The following is a 21,058-nucleotide window of genomic DNA, read 5'->3' on the forward strand; positions in this document are numbered from 1 at the left end:
GGGACTGGAGTTACACGGCAGGAGTCTACTGGAGAACAGGACAGGAGGATGACAGAGAGGAGAGGAGGAGGACAGAGGAGAGGAGGAGGACAGAGAGGAGAGGAGGAGGACAGAGAGGAGAAGAGAGAGGAGGACAGCAGAGGAGAAGAGAGGAGGAGGACAGAGAGGAGAAGAGAGGAGGAGGACAGAGGAGAGGAGGAGGACAGAGAGGAGAAGAGAGGAGGACAGCAGAGGAGAAGAGAGAAGAGGACAGAGAGGAGAAGAGAGGAGGAGGACAGCAGAGGAGAAGAGAGAAGAGGACAGAGAGGAGAAGAGAGGAGGAGGACAGCAGAGGAGAAGAGAGACGAGGACAGAGAGGAGAAGAGAGGACAGGAAAGGGACAGACATTCACATCACAGAGCTGCTACTCAATATACATGAGCATAGAAATAGAATCAATAGAACAGGTCTCCAACCTCTCACCATGATGATTTGTGGGCACACTAAAAATGGCTGTCCATTATGACATCATTGACTTGAAAGAGGAAGCCTGTTCTATTCCTTCTAGTTCTGTAGTATGACCTCGTTATAATGTCTTAGAATGACTAAATAACAGACAAGTTCAGACTGTTGACAATTCTATACATTGAGAGAGAGAGAGACGACATATTAAGCCAGTGTTATAAGACATTATAAAGGCTCATACATGCTTATAACACGTTCTAACGCATTCTTTTTAACACAGGCTTTGTGTTTATCAACAGATACACTCATGTCACTTCAAGTAGCAGAGGACTAATGCTATATCAGCATGTCAAGTAGCAGAGGACTAATGTTATATCAGCATGTCAAGTAGCAGAGGACTGACTATTGTTATATCAGCGTGTCAAGTAGCAGAGGACTAATGTTATATCAGCATGTCAAGTAGCAGAGGACTAATGTTGTATCAGCATGTCAAGTAGCAGAGGACTGACTAATGCTATATCAGCATGTCAAGTAGCAGAGGACTGACTAATGCTATATCAGCATGTCAAGTAGCAGAGGACTAATGCTATATCAGCATGTCAAGTAGCAGAGGACTGACTAATGTTATATCAGCATGTCAAGTAGCAGAGGACTGACTAATGCTATATCAGCATGTCAAGTAGCAGAGGACTGACTAATGCTATATCAGCATGTCAAGTAGCAGAGGACTGACTAATGCTGTATCAGCATTTCAAGTAGCAGAGGACTGACTAATGCTGTATCAGCATGTCAAGTAGCAGAGGACTGACTAATGTTGTATCAGCATGTCAAGTAGCAGAGGACTAATGTTATATCAGCATGTCAAGTAGCAGAGGACTAATGCTGTATCAGCATGTCAAGTATCAGAGGACTAATGTTGTATCAGCATGTCAAGTAGCAGAGGACTGACTAATGTTATATCAGCATGTCAAGTAGCAGAGGACTGACTAATGTTGTATCAGCATGTCAAGTAGAAAAGGACTAATGTTGTATCAGCATGTCAAGTATCAGAGGACTAATGTTGTATCAGCATGTCAAGTAGCAGAGGACTGACTAATGCTGTATCAGCATGTCAAGTAGCAGAGGACTGACTAATGTTGTATCAGCATGTCAAGTAGCAGAGGACTGACTAATGTTATATCAGCATGTCAAGTAGCAGAGGACTGACTAATGTTGTATCAGCATGTCAAGTAGCAGAGGACTGACTAATGCTGTATCAGCATGTCAAGTAGCAGAGGACTAATGTTGTATCAGCATGTCAAGTAGAAAAGGACTAATGTTGTATCAGCATGTCAAGTATCAGAGGACTAATGTTGTATCAGCATGTCAAGTAGCAGAGGACTGACTAATGTTATATCAGCATGTCAAGTAGCAGAGGATTGACTAATGCTGTATCAGCATGTGAAGTAGCAGAGGACTGATGTTATATCAGCATGTCAAGTAGCAGAGGACTAATGTTATATCAGCATGTCAAGTAGCAGAGGACTAATGTTATATCAGCATGTCAAGTAGCAGAGGACTGACTAATGTTATATCAGCATGTCAAGTAGAAGAGGACTGACTAATGCTGTATCAGCATGTCAAGTAGCAGAGGACTAATGTTATATCAGCATGTCAAGTAGTAGAGGACTAATGTTATATCAGCATGTCAAGTAGCAGAGGACTGACTAATGTTATATCAGCATGTCAAGTAGTAGGGGACTAATGTTATATCAGCATGTCAAGTAGCAGAGGACTAATGTTATATCAGCATGTCAAGTAGCAGCGGACTAATGCTATATCAGCATGTCAAGTAGAAGAGGACTGACTAATGTTGTATCAGCATGTCAAGTAGCAGGGGACTAATGTTGTATCAGCATGTCAAGTAGCAGTGGACTAATGCTATATCAGCCTGTCAAGTAGCAGAGGACTAATGTTATATCAGCATGTCAAGTAGCAGCGGACTGACTAATGCTATATCAGCATGTCAAGTAGCAGAGGACTGACTAATGTTATATCAGCATGTCAAGTAGCAGAGGACTGACTAATGTTATATCAGCATGTCAAGTAGCAGAGGACTAATGCTATATCAGCATGTCAAGTAGAAGATGACTGACTAATGCTATATCAGCATGTCAAGTAGCAGAGGACTAATGTTATATCAGCATGTCAAGTAGCAGAGGACTGACTAATGCTATATCAGCATGTCAAGTAGTAGAGGACTGACTAATGCTGTATCAGCATGTCAAGTAGTAGAGGACTGACTAATGTTATATCAGCATGTCAAGTAGAAGAGGACTGACTAATGTTATATCAGCATGTCAAGTAGCAGAGGACTGACTAATGTTATATCAGCATGTCAAGTAGCAGAGGACTGACTAATGCTATATCAGCATGTCAAGTAGTAGAGGACTGACTAATGTTATATCAGCATGTCAAGTAGCAGAGGACTGACTAATGTTATATCAGCCTGTCAAGTAGCAGAGGACTAATGTTATATCAGCATGTCAAGTAGCAGAGGACTAATGTTATATCAGCATGTCAAGTAGCAGAGGACTAATGCTATATCAGCATGTCAAGTAGCAGCGGACTGACTAATGCTATATCAGCATGTCAAGTAGCAGAGGACTAATGCTATAGCAGCATGTCAAGTAGCAGAGGACTAATGTTATATCAGCATGTCAAGTAGAAGAGGACTGACTAATGCTATAGCAGCATGTCAAGTAGCAGAGGACTAATGTTATATCAGCATGTCAAGTAGCAGAGGACTAATGCTATATCAGCATGTCAAGTAGCAGAGGACTGACTAATGTTATATCAGCATGTCAAGTAGCAGAGGACTGACTAATGCTATATCAGCATGTCAAGTAGCAGAGGACTAATGCTATATCAGCATGTCAAGTAGCAGAGGACTAATGTTGTATCAGCATGTCAAGTAGCAGAGGATTGACTAATGCTGTATCAGCATGTCAAGTAGCAGAGGACTGACTAATGTTATATCAGCATGTCAAGTAGCAGAGGACTGACTAATGCTATAGCAGCATGTCAAGTAGCAGAGGACTAATGTTATATCAGCATGTCAAGTAGCAGGGGACTGACTAATGTTATATCAGCATGTCAAGTAGCAGAGGACTGACTAATGCTATAGCAGCATGTCAAGTAGCAGAGGACTAATGTTATATCAGCATGTCAAGTAGCAGAGGACTAATGCTATATCAGCATGTCAAGTAGCAGAGGACTAATGCTATATCAGCATGTCAAGTAGCAGAGGACTGACTAATGTTATATCAGCATGTCAAGTAGCAGAGGACTAATGCTATATCAGCATGTCAAGTAGCAGAGGACTAATGCTATAGCAGCATGTCAAGTAGCAGAGGACTAATGCTATAGCAGCATGTCAAGTAGCAGAGGACTAATGCTATAGCAGCATGTCAAGTAGCAGAGGACTGACTAATGCTATAGCAGCATGTCAAGTAGCAGAGGACTAATGCTATAGCAGCATGTCAAGTAGCAGAGGACTAATGCTATAGCAGCATGTCAAGTAGCAGAGGACTGACTAATGCTATAGCAGCATGTCAAGTAGCAGAGGACTGACTAATGCTATAGCAGCATGTCAAGTAGCAGAGGACTAATGCTATAGCAGCATGTCAAGTAGCAGAGGACTAATGCTATAGCAGCATGTCAAGTAGCAGAGGACTGACTAATGTTTGATTATTTTTTATTATTCTAACTAGATTTCTGCGGGGGCACGGACATCGACGTCTCACCAGGTTCTGTAGTGTTGAAGGCCAGGGCTTTGTGTGTGTGGTCTCACCAGGTTCTGTAGTGTTGAAGGCCAGGGCTTTGTGTGTGTGTGGTCTCACCAGGTTCTGTAGTGTTGAAGGCCGGGTCTTTGTGTGTGTGTGGTCTCACCAGGTTCTGTAGTGTTGAAGGCCAGGGCTTTGTGTGTGTGTGGTCTCACCAGGTTCTGTAGTGTTGAAGGCCGGGGCTTTGTGTGTGTGTGGTTCTGTAGTGTTGAAGGCCAGGGCTTTGTGTGTGTGTGGTTCTGTAGTGTTGAAGGCCGGGGCTTTGTGTGTGTGTGGTCTCACCAGGTTCTGTAGTGTTGAAGGCCAGGGCTTTGTGTGTGTGTGGTTCTGTAGTGTTGAAGGCCAGGGCTTTGTGTGTGTGTGGTTCTGTAGTGTTGAAGGCCAGGGCTTTGTGTGTGTGTGGTCTCACCAGGTTCTGTTGTGTTGAAGGCCGGGTCTCTGTTGCTGCTGGTCTCAGTGGAACGGTCGTTGATCACCTCCGCTGGCACTTTGTGGACTTTCTTCTTTCTCTTCTGCAAACACACAGGAGACAGGTCAGAGGTCAGAGACCAGGAAGCATCATTCAACCCACATGGTTCACATGAAGGTCAGAGACCAGGAAGCATCATTCAACACACATGAAGGTCAGAGACCAGGAAGCATCATTCAACACACATGAATGAAGGATGTTTATGTTTATGTGTTCTCTCACACATTGTGTGTGTGTGTGTGTGTGTTTGTGTGTGTGTGTGTGTGTGTGTACCTGGATGTGTTTTCGTGGTGCAGCTCTGTGCTCAGTAGAGACGGTGTGTGTGTGTGTGTGTGTGTGTGTGTGTGTGTGTGTGTGTGTGTGTGTGTGTGTGTGTGTGTGTGTGTGTGTGTGTGTGTGTGTGTGTGTGTGTGTGTGTGTGTGTGACCTGGATGTGTTTCCGTGGTGCAGCTCTGTGCTCAGTAGAGACGGTGGGTAACTGCTCCTCTTCAACCATCCTGCTGGATGAACTATGAACTCTGCCGTTGCCATAGTACCTGACCCGCAACACACAAACAGGAAGTTACAGCACCCACTACAACAGTCACCTCTCACTGTGCCTTTAGTTACAACACCCACTACAACAGTCACCTCTCACTGTGCCTTAGTTACAACACCCACTACAACAGTCACCTCTCACTGTGCCTTAGTTACAACACCCACTACAACAGTCACCTCTCACTGTGCCTTAGTTACAACACCCACTACAACAGTCACCTCTCACTGTGCCTTAGTTACAACACCCACTACAACAGTCACCTCTCACTGTGCCTTAGTTACAACACCCACTACAACAGTCACCTCTCACTGTGCCTTAGTTACAACACCCACTACAACAGTCACCTCTCACTGTGCCTTAGTAACAACACCCACTACAACAGTCACCTCTCACTGTGCCTTAGTTACAACACCCACTACAACAGTCACCTCTCACTGTGCCTTAGTTACAACACCCACTACAACAGTCACCTCTCACTGTGCCTTAGTTACAACACCCACTACAACAGTCACCTCTCACTGTGCCTTAGTTACAACACCCACTACAACAGTCACCTCTCACTGTGCCTTAGTTACAACACCCACTACAACAGTCACCTCTCACTGTGCCTTAGTTACAACACCCACTACAACAGCTCACTCAACACATTCTGTTAGCATAGCAGTGGTAGGAACACATTCTTTTAGCATAGCAGCGGCAGGAACACATTCTGTTAGCGTAGCAGCGGTAGGAACACATTCTTTTAGCATAGCAGCAGTAGGAACACATTCTGTTAGCGTAGCAGCGATAGGAACACATTCTGTTAGCGTAGCAGCGGTAGGAACACATTCTGTTAGCGTAGCAGCGGTAGGAACACATTCTGTTAGCATAGCAGTGGTAGGAACACATTCTGTTAGCGTAGCAGCGGTAGGAACACATTCTGTTAGCGTAGCAGCGGTAGGAACACATTCTGTTAGCGTAGCAGCGGTAGGAACACATTCTGTTAGCGTAGCAGCGGTAGGAACACAATACATTCTGTTAGCATAACAGCGGTAGGAACACAACACATTCTGTTAGCATAGCAGCGGTAGGAACACATTCTGTTAGCATAGCAGCGGTAGGAACACAATACATTCTGTTAGCATAACAGCGGTAGGAACACAATACATTCTGTTAGCGTAGCAGCGGTAGGAACACATTCTGTTAGCATAGCAGCGGTAGGAACACATTCTGTTAGCATAGCAGCGGTAGGAACACAAGACATTCTGTTAGCGTAGCAGCGGTAGGAACACAAGACATTCTGTTAGCGTAGCAGTGGAAGGAACACATTCTGTTAGCATAGCAGCGGTAGGAACACATTCTGTTAGCATAGCAGCGGTAGGAACACATTCTGTTAGCATAGCAGCGGTAGGAACACATTCTGTTAGCATAGCAGCGGTAGGAACACATTCTGTTAGCATAGCAGCGGTAGGAACACATTCTGTTAGCGTAGCAGCGGTAGGAACACATTCTGTTAGCGTAGCAGCGGTAGGAACACATTCTGTTAGCATAGCAGCGGTAGGAACACATTCTGTTAGCATAGCAGCGGTAGGAACACATTCTGTTAGCGTAGCAGCGGTAGGAACACATTCTGTTAGCGTAGCAGCGGTAGGAACACATTCTGTTAGCGTAGCAGCGGTAGGAACACATTCTGTTAGCATAGCAGCGGTAGGAACACATTCTGTTAGCATAGCAGTGGTAGGAACACATTCTGTTAGCATAGCAGCGGTAGGAACACATTCTGTTAGAGTAGCAGCGGTAGGAACACATTCTGTTAGCATAGCAGCGGTAGGAACACATTCTGTTAGCATAGCAGCGGTAGGAACACATTCTGTTAGAGTAGCAGCGGTAGGAACACATTCTGTTAGCGTAGCAGCGGTAGGAACACATTCTGTTAGCATAGCAGTGGTAGGAACACATTCTGTTAGCGTAGCAGCGGTAGGAACACATTCTGTTAGCATAGCAGCGGTAGGAACACATTCTGTTAGCATAGCAGCGGTAGGAACACATTCTGTTAGAGTAGCAGCGGTAGGAACACATTCTGTTAGAGTAGCAGCGGTAGGAACACATTCTGTTAGCGTAGCAGCGGTAGGAACACATTCTGTTAGCATAGCAGCGGTAGGAACACATTCTGTTAGCGTAGCAGCGGTAGGAACACATTCTGTTAGCGTAGCAGCGGTAGGAACACATTCTGTTAGCGTAGCAGCGGTAGGAACACATTCTGTTAGCATAGCAGCGGTAGGAACACATTCTGTTAGCGTAGCAGCGGTAGGAACACATTCTGTTAGCATAGCAGCGGTAGGAACACATTCTGTTAGCGTAGCAGCGGTAGGAACACATTCTGTTAGCGTAGCAGCGGTAGGAACACATTCTGTTAGCGTAGCAGCAGTAGGAACACATTCTGTTAGCGTAGCAGCGGTAGGAACACATTCTGTTAGCGTAGCAGCGGTAGGAACCGACTAAAACAACAACACAACAGTTTTCACAAGCCAGTTAAAAGGGGAACATCCCACTAAATAGCCATTAAAGTGTTTATTCTTTAACGAGGTTAACAGGTAGATTTACAGATACTCCTACTACTAAACAAACTGGCTGTCCAAGGCACCGGAGGGACTGAGGCGTGTGGATGAAACCCCCAGCGGCCAGTTAAATGAGGACAGTACCATTCAGCACCGCCACTAGGGTTACCACATTCTGCTAACTTTCCCCAAATTCTCAGGTTTTCTAGAAAATCTCTGTCAGGAGTCCTCCACGCAGGAAAACCAGCAGGGGAATTATGGGAAAGTTAGTGGAATTTTGCAACTTTAACCACAAGAGAACAGAATAACAACTCACTCTAGCCCCCCCCGTGCTGCAGCCATGGTGGTAGGATCCTCCACCTCCATCTCAGGGTTGGTATAGCCCAGAGTCCCAGAGTAGCTTACATCCTGAGAGAGAGAAAGAGAGAGAGAGGTAGGGAGAATTAGAGAGAGAGAGAGAGAGAGAGAGAGAGAGAGAGAGAGAGAGAGAGAGAGAGAGAGAGAGAGAGAGAGAGAGAGAGAGAAAGAGAAAGAGAAAGAGAGGTAGGGAGAGAGAGAGAGAGAGAGAGAGAGAGAGAGGTAGGGAGAGTTACAGAGAAGGAGAGAGAGGTAGGGAGAGTTACAGAGAAGGAGAGAGAGAGAGAGAGAGGTAGGGAGAGTTAAAGAGAAGGAGAGAGAGAAAGAAAGAGAAGTAGGGAGAAGGAGAGAGAGAAAGAGGTAGGGAGAGGTAGGGAGAGTTAAAGAGAAGGAGAGAGGGAGAGAGGTAGAGAGAGAGAGGGGTAGGGAGAAAGAGAGAGAAAGAGGTAGAGAGGTAGGGAGAAGAGAGATAGAAGGAGAGAGAGAGAGAGATAGAAGGAGAGAGAGAGAGAGAGAGGTAGGGAGAAGGAGAGAGAGAGGGTAGGGAGAAAGAGAGAGAGAAAGAGGTAGAGAGAGAGAGGTAGGGAGAAAGAGAGAGAGAAAGAGGTAGAGAGAGAGAGAGGTAGGGAGAAGGAGGGAGAGAGAGAGAGAGGTAGGGAGAAGGAGGGGAGAGAGAGGAGAGAGAGAGAGAGAGAGAGAGAGAGGGAGAGAGAGAGAGGGATTATGGAGTGAAATGGCTAAATGAGGGCATCACTGACTGGACAGAGTACAGGAGGAACTGAAGAGACCTGAGCCAGTCCAGATGGAACAGACAGACAGCACCCTGTAGTGATGGAGCAGACATACAGCAGACAGACAGACAGACAGACAGACAGACAGACAGACAGACAGACAGACAGACAGACAGACAGACAGACAGACAGACAGACAGACAGACAGACAGCACCCTGTAGTGATGGAACAGACAGACAGCACCCTGTAGTGATGGGACAGACAGACAGCACCCTGTAGTGATGGAACAGACAGACAGCACCCTGTAAACAGACAGACAGACAGCACGATGTAGTGATGGAACAGACAGACAGACAGACAGACAGACTTGTTCTGGTAACTACCAGTGTAGAACCAGAGTCTGGTCAGGGTACTAACTTGTTCTGGTAACTACCAGTGTAGAACCAGAGTCTGGTCAGGGTCCTAAATTGTTCTGGTAACTACCAGTGTAGAACCAGAGTCTGGTCAGGGTACTAACTTGTTCTGGTAACTACCAGTGTAGAACCAGAGTCTGGTCAGGGTACTAACTTGTTCTGGTAACTACCAGTGTAGAACCAGAGTCTGGTCAGGGTACTAACTTGTTCTGGTAACTACCAGTGTAGAACCAGAGTCTGGTCTGGGTACTAACTTGTTCTGGTAACTACCAGTGTAGAACCAGAGTCTGGTCTGGGTACTAACTTGTTCTGGTAACTACCAGTGTAGAACCAGAGTCTGGTCTGGGTACTAACTTGTTCTGGTAACTACCAGTGTAGAACCAGAGTCTGGTCTGGGTACTAACTTGTTCTGGTAACTACCAGTGTAGAACCAGAGTCTGGTCAGGATTAGTATTAGTAAGTGCTACTAGAAGGGAGTTGGTATCAGCTTGTGTTCAGCTTGTGTCAGGAACAGGGTCTGTCTGGCAGGGTGAGGTTTCAGTGAGGTGGTTAGAGTCTGGGTGAGGTTTCAGTGAGGTGGTTAGAGTCTGGGTGAGGTTTCAGTGAGGTAGTTAGAGTCTGGGTGAGGTTTCAGTGAGGTGGTTGGAGTCTGGGTGAGGTGGTTGGAGTCTGGGTGAGGTTGTTAGAGTCTGGGTGAGGTTTCAGTGAGATAGTTAGAGTCTGGGTGAGGTGGTTGGAGTCCGGGTGAGGTTTCAGTGAGGTGGTTAGAGTCTGGGTGAGGTTTCAGTAAGATGGTTAGAGTCTGGGTGAGGTTTCAGTGAGGTAGTTAGAGTCTAGGTGAGGTTTCAGTGAGGTGGTTAGAGTCTGGGTGAGGTTTCAGTGAGGTGGTTAGAGTCTGGGTGAGGTTTCAGTGAGGTAGTTAGAGTCTGGGTGAGGTTTCAGTGAGGTGGTTATAGTCTGGGTGAGGTGAGATTTCAGTGAGGGTTGAGATTTCAGTGAGGTTGTTAGAGTCTGGGTGAGGTTTCAGTGAGGTGGTTAGAGTCTGGGTGAGGTGGTTGGAGTCTGGGTGAGGTTTCAGTGAGGTGGTTAGAGTCTGGGTGAGGTTTCAGTGAGATAGTTAGAGTCTGGGTGAGGTGGTTGGAGTCCGGGTGAGGTTTCAGTGAGGTGGTTAGAGTCTGGGTGAGGTTTCAGTGAGATGGTTAGAGTCTGGGTGAGGTTTCAGTGAGGTGGTTATAGTCTGGGTGAGGTGAGATTTCAGTGAGGTTGTTAGAGTCTGGGTGAGGTTTCAGTGAGGTGGTTAGAGTCTGGGTGAGGTGAGGTTTCAGTGAGGTGGTTAGAGTCTGGGTGAGGTTTCAGTAAGGTAGTTAGAGTCTAGGTGAGGTTTCAGTGAGGTGGTTAGAGTCTGGGTGAGGTTTCAGTGAGGTGGTTAGAGTCTGGGTGAGGTGAGGTTTCAGTGAGGTGGTTAGAGTCTGGGTGAGGTTTCAGTGAGATAGTTAGAGTCTGGGTGAGGTGGTTGGAGTCCGGGTGAGGTTTCAGTGAGGTGGTTAGAGTCTGGGTGAGGTTTCAGTGAGATGGTTAGAGTCTGGGTGAGGTTTCAGTGAGGTAGTTAGAGTCTAGGTGAGGTTTCAGTGAGGTGGTTAGAGTCTGGGTGAGGTTTCAGTGAGGTGGTTAGAGTCTGGGTGAGGTTTCAGTGAGGTAGTTAGAGTCTGGGTGAGGTTTCAGTGAGGTGGTTATAGTCTGGGTGAGGTGAGATTTCAGTGAGGTTGTTAGAGTCTGGGTGAGGTTTCAGTGAGGTGGTTAGAGTCTGGGTGAGGTGAGGTTTCAGTGAGGTGGTTAGAGTCTGGGTGAGGTTTCAGTAAGGTGGTTAGAGTCTGGGTGAGGTTTCAGTGAGGTGGTTAGAGTCTGGGTGAGGTGAGGTTTCAGTGAGGTGGTTAGAGTCTGGGTGAGGTTTCAGTGAGGTGGTTAGAGTCTGGGTGAGGTGAGGTTTCAGTGAGAGGGTTAGAGTCTGGGTGAGGTTTCAGTGAGATGGTTAGAGTCTGGGTGAGGTTTCAGTGAAGTGGTTAGAGTCTGTGTGAGGTTTCAGTAAGATAGTTAGAGTCTGGGTGAAGTTTCACTGAGCCTCAGGGCTCAGCTTGGGATTGGTTATGAGGAATCCTTGTGGTTTTGTCAGCCGGCTGTGAGTTATAGGAGAGCACTGTGTTTTATAAGGTGGGTTATAGTTTGGTTAGACAGAGAACCTGTGTCCCAAATGGAGCCCTATTACCTATATAGTGGTACTACTATAGACCAGAGCCCTATTCCCTATATAGTGGTACTACTATAGACCAGAGCCCTATTCCCTATATAGTGGTACTGCTATAGACCAGAGCCCTATTCCCTATATAGTGGTACTACTATAGACCAGAGCCCTATTCCCTATATAGTGGTACTACTATAGACCAGAGCCCTATTCCCTATATAGTGGTACTACTATAGACCAGAGCCCTATTCCCTATATAGTGGTACTACTATAGACCAGAGCCCTATAGTGGTACTACTATAGACCAGAGCCCTATTCCCTATATAGTGGTACTACTATAGACCAGATCCCTATTCCCTATATAGTGGTACTACTATAGACCAGAGCCCTATTCCCTATATAGTACACTACTATAGACCAGAGCCCTATTCCCTATATAGTGGTACTACTATAGACCAGAGCCCTATTCCCTATATAGTGGTACTACTATAGACCAGAGCCCTATTCCCTATATAGTGGTACTACTATAGACCGGAGCCCTATTCCCTATATAGTGGTACTACTATAGACCAGAGCCCTATTCCCTATATAGTGGTACTACTATAGACCAGAGCCCTATTCCCTATATAGTGGTACTACTATAGACCAGAGCCCTATTCCCTATATAGTGGTACTACTATAGACCAGAGCCCTATTCCCTATATAGTGGTACTACTATAGACCAGAGCCCTATTCCCTATATAGTGGTACTACTATAGACCAGAGCCCTATATAGTGGTACTACTATAGACCAGAGCCCTATTCCCTATATAGTGGTACTACTATAGACCAGATCCCTATTCCCTATATAGTGGTACTACTATAGACCAGAGCCCTATATAGTGGTACTACTATAGACCAGAGCCCTATTCCCTATATAGTGGTACTACTATAGACCAGAGCCCTATTCCCTATATAGTGGTACTACTATAGACCAGAGCCCTATTCCCTATATAGTGGTACTACTATAGACCAGAGCCCTATTCCCTATATAGTGGTACTACTATAGACCAGAGCCCTATTCCCTATATAGTGGTACTACTATAGACCAGAGCCCTATTCCCTATATAGTGGTACTACTATAGACCAGAGCCCTATTCCCTATATAGTGGTACTACTATAGACCAGAGCCCTATTCCCTATATAGTGGTACTACTATAGACCAGAGCCCTATATAGTGGTACTACTATAGACCAGAGCCCTATTCCCTATATAGTGGTACTACTATAGACCAGAGCCCTATTCCCTATATAGTGGTACTACTATAGACCAGAGCCCTATTCCCTATATAGTGCACTACTTTCAACCAGAGCCTTATTCCCTATATAGTGCACTACTTTCAACCAGAGCCCATGTGGACTGGACCGGGGCCAGAGCTGTGGTTTGACGGGACTACCGTGTGTGTGTGTGTGTGTGTGTGTGTGTGTGTGTGTGTGTGTGTGTGTGTGTGTGTGTGTGTGTGTGTTTCACGACGGGTTTCTTTGTGAGTGTGCCAGGTGCAGCTGGTGGGTCGATGTCCGTCCCGTCAGCTGCTGGGTTTTGGTCACAGCCAGACAACCCAGGCCAAGCCTAACAGAGCGTCACCATGGTTACCCAAACCCAGCATGCAGCCCAGACTGAGAGAGCAGCCAACGATCACAGGGCAGGGAGGTGTGTGTGTGTGTGTGTGTGTGTGTGTGTGTGTGTGTGTGTGTGTGTGAAGTCAGAGTCAGTAAATATACAGTGCCATGCGAAAGTATTCGGCCCCCTTGAACTTTGCGACCTTTTGCCACATTTCAGGCTTCAAACATAAAGATATAAAACTGTATTTTTTTTGTGAAGAATCAACAACAAGTGGGACACAATCATGAAGTGGAACGACATTTATTGGATATTTCAAACTTTTTTAACAAATCAAAAACTGAAAAATTGGGCGTGCAAAATTATTCAAAAGGTCGCAAAGTTCAAGGGGGCAGAAACCTTTCGCAAGGCACTGTATCAGGACAGGTGTGTCTGTGTGAAGTCAGGGTCAGTATTATATCAGGACAGGTGTGTCTGTGTGAAGTCAGGGTCAGTAACTATATCAGGACAGGTGTGTCTGTGTGAAGTCAGAGTCAATATTATATCAGGACAGGTGTGAAGTCAGGGTCAGTAACTATCAGGACAGGTGTGAAGTCAGGGTCAGTATTATATCAGGACAGGTGTAAAGTCCGAGTCAGTAACTATCAGGACAGGTGTGAAGTCAGGGTCAGTAATTATATCAGGACAGGTGTGAAGTCAGGGTCAGTAACTATATCAGGACAGGTGTGAAGTCAGGGTCAGTATTATATCAGGACAGGTGTGTCTGTGTGAAGTCAGGGTCAGTAATTATATCAGGACAGGTGTAAAGTCAGGGTCAGTAACTATCAGGACAGGTGTGTCTGTGTGAAGTCAGGGTCAGTAACTATATCAGGACAGGTGTGTCTGTGTGAAGTCAGGGTCAGTAACTATATCAGGACAGGTGTGAAGTCAGGGTCAGTATTATATCAGGACAGGTGTAAAGTCAGAGTCAGTAACTATATCAGGACAGGTGTGAAGTCAGAGTCAATATTATATCAGGACAGGTGTAAAGTCAGAGTCAGTAACTATATCAGGACAGGTGTGAAGTCAGAGTCAATATTATATCAGGACAGGTGTAAAGTCAGAGTCAGTAACTATATCAGGACAGGTGTGAAGTCAGGGTCAGTAATTATATCAGGACAGGTGTGTCTGTGTGAAGTCAGGGTCAGTAACTATATCAGGACAGGTGTGTCTGTGTGAAGTCAGGGTCAGTAACTATATCAGGACAGGTGTGAAGTCAGGGTCAGTATTATATCAGGACAGGTGTGAAGTCAGGGTCAGTATTATATCAGGACAGGTGTAAAGTCAGAGTCAGTAACTATATCAGGACAGGTGTGAAGTCAGGGTCAGTAACTATCAGGACAGGTGTGAAGTCAGGGTCAGTATTATATCAGGACAGGTGTGTCTGTGTGAAGTCAGGGTCAGTAACTATCAGGACAGGTGTGAAGTCAGGGTCAGTAACTATCAGGACAGGTGTGAAGTCAGGGTCAGTAACTATCAGGACAGGTGTGAAGTCAGGGTCAGTATTATATCAGGACAGGTGTGTCTGTGTAAAGTCAGGGTCATTAATTATATCAGGACAGGTGTAAAAGTCAGGGTCATTAATTATATCAGGACAGGTGTGTCTGTGTAAAGTCAGGGTCATTAATTATATCAGGACAGGTGTAAAGGCAGGGTCATTAATTATATCAGGACAGGTGTGTCTGTGTGAAGTCAGGGTCAGTAATTATATCAGGACAGGTGTGAAGTCAGGGTCAGTAACTATCAGGACAGGTGTGTCTGTGTGAAGTCAGGGTCAGTAATTATATCAGGACAGGTGTGAAGTCAGGGTCAGTATTATATCAGGACAGGTGTGAAGTCAGGGTCAGTATTATATCAGGACAGGTGTGAAGTCAGGGTCAGTATTATATCAGGACAGGTGTGAAGTCAGGGTCAGTATTATATCAGGACAGGTGTGAAGTCAGGGTCAGTATTATATCAGGACAGGTGTGAAGTCAGGGTCAGTATTATATCAGGACAGGTGTGAAGTCAGGGTCAGTAATTATATCAGGACAGGTGTGTCTGTGTGAAGTCAGGGTCAGTAATTATATCAGGACAGGTGTGAAGTCAGGGTCAGTAATTATATCAGGACAGGTGTGAAGTCAGGGTCAGTAATTATATCAGGACAGGTGTGAAGTCAGGGTCAGTAATTATATCAGGACAGGTGTGAAGTCAGGGTCAGTAATTATATCAGGACAGGTATGAAGTCAGGGTCAGTAACTATCAGGACAGGTGTGAAGTCAGGATCTGTTCTGCCCACGAGGCGTCAGAGAGTTCAGAGGCATTATGTTCATCTCCAAATGGCACCTTATTCCCTACGTCGTGCACTAGTTCTGACCTAGAGCCCTATGAGTAGTGCACTAGTTCTGACCTAGAGCCCTATGAGTCGTGCACTAGTTCTGACCTAGAGCCCTATGAGTAGTGCACTATATAAAGGAATACGGGTGCCATTGGGGACTACTCTATGTTTGAATGGACGTGATCATTAGTAACTGATGTCACTATGATACGCAGCATGTTTACTAAACACACCAAGGGCACTGGGCGAGAGGAGATGATGACATAACCACATGAATGCAGCGCCTGTGTGTTTGAGAGAGAGAGAGAGAGAGAGAGAGAGAGAGAGAGAGAGAGAGAGAGAGAGAGAGAGAGAGAGAGAGAGAGAGAGACAGACAGACAGACAGACAGACAGACAGACAGACAGACAGACAGAGACAGACAGACAGAGAGCGAGACAGAGAGACAGACAGAGAGCCAGACAGAGAGAGAGGAGACACAGAGAGAGAAGGAGACACAGAGAGAGAAGGAGACACAGAGAGAGAAGGAGACACAGAGAGAGAGGAGAGAGAGCAAGAGAAGGAGAGAGAGCAAGAGAGACAGAGAGAGAGAGAGACAGAGAGAGAGAGAGAGAGAGACAGACAGACAGACAGACAGAGAGAGAGACAGAGAGAGAGACAGACAGAGAGACAGACAGAGAGAGACAGAAGGAGACACAGAGAGAGAAGGAGAGAGAGCAAGAGAAGAGAGAGAGCAAGAGACAGACAGAGAGAGGAGACACAGAGAGAGAAGGAGAGAGAGAGAGAGAGAGAGAGAGAGAGAGACAGACAGACAGAGAGAGGAGACACAGAGAGAGAAGGAGAGAGAGAGAGAGAGACAGAGAGAGAGACAGACAGAGAGAGAACATGTGAGACAGAGAGGTTGAGCTCTGAAGTGTTTGTGTTCGAAGGAAACAGGTGGAAGCCAACACAAAGAAGCAGGACTGAAATCTGTGAATTCCATTAAAGATTGAATCTGAGAGGTGCCATTGGCCGATTAGTTCCTGAACGGGTTCAGTTTCCCACAAGCCCCTCTGGTGGGGTATCAGTTTCAGCTCCCGAGTGGAGAGGGGTGTGTGTGTGTGTGTGTGTGTGTGTGTGTGTGTGTGTGTGTGTGTGTGTGTGTGTGTGTGTGTGTGTGTGTGTGTGTGTGTGTGTGTGTGTGTGTGTGTGTGTGTGTGTGTGTGTGTGTGTGGACACTGACACCACAGAGATAAATAGCTAATAAAGCAACATCCTCATTTTCTCTTTTGGTGAGTCTGGTCTGAGGTAGAACAGACAGTGAGTCTGGTCTGAGGTAGAACAGACAGTTAGTCTGGTCTGAGGTAGAACAGACAGTTAGTCTGGTCTGAGGTAGAACAGACAGTGAGTCTGGTCTGAGGTAGAACAGACAGTGAGTCTGGTCTGAGGTAGAACAGACAGTGAGTCTGGTCTGAGGTAGAACAGACAGTGAGTCTGGTCTGAGGTAGAACAGACAGTGAGTCTGGTCTGAGGTAGAACAGACAGTGAGTCTGGTCTGAGGTAGAACAGACACAGACAACAGACAGTGAGTCTGGTCTGAGGTAGAACAGACAGTGAGTCTGGTCTGAGGTAGAACAGACAGTGAGTCTGGTCTGAGGTAGAACAGACAGTTAGTGAGTCTGGTCTGAGGTAGAACAGACAGTTAGTGAGTCTGGTCTGAGGTAGAATGGACAGTTAGTGAGTCTGGTCTGAGGTAGAACAGACAGTGAGTCTGGTCTGAGGTAGAACAGACAGTTAGTGAGTCTGGTCTGAGGTAGAACAGACAGTGAGTCTGGTCTGAGGTAGAACAGACAGTTAGTGAGTCTGGTCTGAGGTAGAATGGACAGTTAGTGAGTCTGGTCTGAGGTAGAACAGACAGTGAGTCTGGTCTGAGGTAGAACAGACAGTGAGTCTGGTCTGAGGTAGAACAGACAGTTAGTGAGTCTGGTCTGAGGTAGAACAGACAGTGAGTGAGTCTGGTCTGAGGTAGAACAGACAGTTAGTGAGTCTGGTCTGAGGTAGAACAGACAGTTAGTGAGTCTGGTCTGAGGTAGAACAGACAGTTAGTCTGGTCTGAGGTAGAACAGACAGACAGTTAGTCTGGTCTGAGGTAGAACAGACAGTTAGTGAATCTGGTCTGAGGTAGAACAGACAGTTAGTCTGGTCTGAGGTAGAACAGACAGTTAGTCTGGTCTGAGGTAGAACAGACAGTGAGTCTGGTCTGAGGTAGAACAGACAGTGAGTCTGGTCTGAGGTAGAACAGACAGTGAGTCTGGTCTGAGGTAGAACAGACAGTTAGTGAGTCTGGTCTGAGGTAGAACAGACAGTGAGTCTGGTCTGAGGTAGAACAGACAGTGAGTCTGGTCTGAGGTAGAACAGACAGTTAGTGAGTCTGGTCTGAGGTAGAACAGACAGTTAGTGAGTCTGGTCTGAGGTAGAACAGACAGTTAGTCTGGTCTGAGGTAGAACAGACAGTTAGTGAGTCTGGTCTGAGGTAGAACAGACAGTTAGTGAGTCTGGTCTGAGGTAGAACAGACAGTTAGTCTGGTCTGAGGTAGAACAGACAGTTAGTGAGTCTGGTCTGAGGTAGAACAGACAGTCTGGTCTGGTCTGAGGTAGAACAGACAGTCTGGTCTGAGGTAGAACAGACAGTTAGTGAGTCTGGTCTGAGGTAGAACAGACAGTTAGTGAGTCTGGTCTGAGGTAGAACAGACAGTTAGTCTGGTCTGAGGTAGAACAGACAGTTAGTGAGTCTGGTCTGAGGCAGAACAGACAGTTAGAGACATGGTTTAGTGCATATAAATGACCCCTCCCATTTCCCTGGACCAGCATACCTTGATGAGGTAGAACAGACAGTTAGAGACATGGTTTAGTGCATATAAATGACCCCTCCCATTTCCCTGGACCAGCGTACCTTGATGAGGTAGAACAGACAGAGACATGGTTTAGTGCATATAAATGGCCCCTCCCATTTCCCTGGACCAGCGTACCTTGATGAGGTAGAACAGACAGTTAGAGACATGGTTTAGTGCATATAAATGACCCCTCCCATTTCCCTGGGTCAGCGTACCTTGATGAGGTAGAACAGACAGTTAGAGACATGGTTTAGTGCATATAAATGGCCCCTCCCATTTCCCTGGACCAGCGTACCTTGATGAGGTAGAACAGACAGTTAGAGACATGGTTTAGTGCATATAAATGGCCCCTCCCATTTCCCTGGGTCAGCGTACCTTGATGAGGTAGAACAGACAGTTAGAGACATGGTTTAGTGCATATAAATGGCCCCTCCCATTTCCCTGGACCAGCGTACTTGATGAGGTAGAACAGACTTGATGAGGTAGAACAGACAGTTAGAGACATGGTTTAGTGCATATAAATGGCCCCTCCCATTTCCCTGGACCAGCGTACCTTGATGAGGTAGAATGGAAGTTAGAGACATGGTTTAGTGCATATAAATGGCCCCTCCCATTTCCCTGGACCAGCGTACCTTGATGAGGTAGAACAGACAGTTAGAGACATGGTTTAGTGCATATAAATGGCCCCTCCCATTTCCCTGGACCAGCGTACCTTGATGAGGTAGAAAGAAAGAGACATGGTTTAGTGCATATAAATGGCCCCTCCCATTTCCCTGGACCAGCGTACCTTGATGAGGTAGAACAGACAGTTAGAGACATGGTTTAGTGCATATAAATGGCCCCTCCCATTTCACTAGGACCAGCGACCAGCGTACCTTGATGAGGTAGAACAGACCTTGATGAGGTAGAACAGACAGTTAGAGACATGGTTTAGTGCATATAAATGGCCCCTCCCATTTCCCTGGACCAGCGTACCTTGATGAGGTAGAACAGACAGTTAGAGACATGGTTTAGTGCATATAAATGGCCCCTCCCATTTCCCTGGACCAGCGTACCTTGATGAGGTAGGAACAGAAGTTAGAGACATGGTTTAGTGCATATAAATGGCCCCTCCCATTTCCCTGGACCAGCGTACCTTGATGAGGTAGGATGGTAGGAAAGACATGGTTTAGTGCATATAAATGACCCCTCCCATTTCCCTGGACCAGCGTACCTTGATGAGGGTGGATTTAGGAGGCGCTGCTTGGGTCCCCTGTACTCCTTTACTGATGTCTCTGGGCTCCTGGCGATGCCTCTGTCTGACGATGTACTCATAGGTATTCAGACGGTTCCACACTGTAAACGGAGAGAGAGGAGGGTTAGCGACACACACACACACACACACACACACACACACACACACACACACACACACACACACACACACACACACACACACACACACACACACACACACACACACACACACCTGAATCTCAGTAAATCTTGCATCAAGGTCCATTAACTAGATTCAGCTACAAGATGTTTTCTCTTTTCTTGTGTGGACGGTCGGAGAGCCAGACCATAAGAGCAATTCATTTGTAGATTACAAATGGACGCAAAAATCCCAAACAGATTTTATATTTAATAAAAACATCATAATTTCAAATGTTGATTACATTGATAAAGAATCACATCTTTCTGTTTATGAGTGGAATTACTTGGGAACAGTTTTACTAAATTAAAATCATTTTGAGGTGAATTATTTATTATTATTATTATTATTTATTCATCTTTTATGTCCAAAAACTGATTATTATTATTATTATTATTATTTATGTCCAAATTTTTTAAATTATTTTTTGTCTCAGAAAAACTTTTCGGGCCAAATAAAATTGTCCGTGAGCTGAATTTTCTGCCAGTTGACGATCTCAGCCTTCCATCATCAACGTAAGGAAGCCTTGCTCTCTCTATGGACACAGTAGCAGGCTACAACACAGTGGACAGACACCCCTCCTACGCCCCCTTGTGGTAACTCTCTACATTACAGGCCTGCTCTTATTTATTATAATGCAAAAGACTAAACTGATCAGAGATCAGCACTCCTACAATGAAAGGCTTTGCTCCCATACACCCATACACAGTGGAGGACTAGAGTAACTCCCTATGGCCCCTTCCTCCCTATGGTGGCCCCTCCATCCCTATGGCCCCTCCCTCCCTATGGCCCCTCCCTCCCATACGTAGACCCTATGGATGACTGACTAAAAGTCTGCTCCCTATGGCCCCTCCCTCCCATACACTCCTAGTGGAGGACTAGAGTAGCTCCCTATGGCCCCTCCCTCCCATGGCCCCTACACTCCTAGTGGCCCCTCCCTCCCTATGGCCCCTCCCTCCCTATGGCCCCTCCTCCCTATGGCCCCTCCCTCCCATACCCTCCCTATGGCCCCTGGGCCCCTCCTCCCTATGGCCCCTCCCTATGGCCCCTCCCTCCCTATGGCCCCTCCCTCCCTATGGCCCCTCCCTCCCATACACTCTAGTGGAGGACTAGAGTAGCTCCCTATGGCCCCTCCCTTCCCTATGGCCCCTCCCTCCCTATGGCCCCTCCCTCCCATACACTCTAGTGGAGGACTAGAGTAGCTCCCTATGGCCCCTCCCTCCCTAGTGGTAACCCCTCCCTCCCTATGGCCCCTCCCCTCCCTA

The 21,058-nt window shown here is 46.3% G+C and overlaps 1 pseudogene; it reads right to left on the bottom strand.

Moving 5' to 3' along the window:
* Positions 1 to 21,058, bottom strand: part of LOC124018450 — a 62,960-nt pseudogene that overhangs the window by 1,025 nt on the left and 40,877 nt on the right.

The sequence above is a fragment of the Oncorhynchus gorbuscha genome, unplaced genomic scaffold, assembly GCF_021184085.1.
Source record: "Oncorhynchus gorbuscha isolate QuinsamMale2020 ecotype Even-year unplaced genomic scaffold, OgorEven_v1.0 Un_scaffold_522, whole genome shotgun sequence".
Classification (NCBI taxonomy): domain Eukaryota; kingdom Metazoa; phylum Chordata; class Actinopteri; order Salmoniformes; family Salmonidae; genus Oncorhynchus; species Oncorhynchus gorbuscha.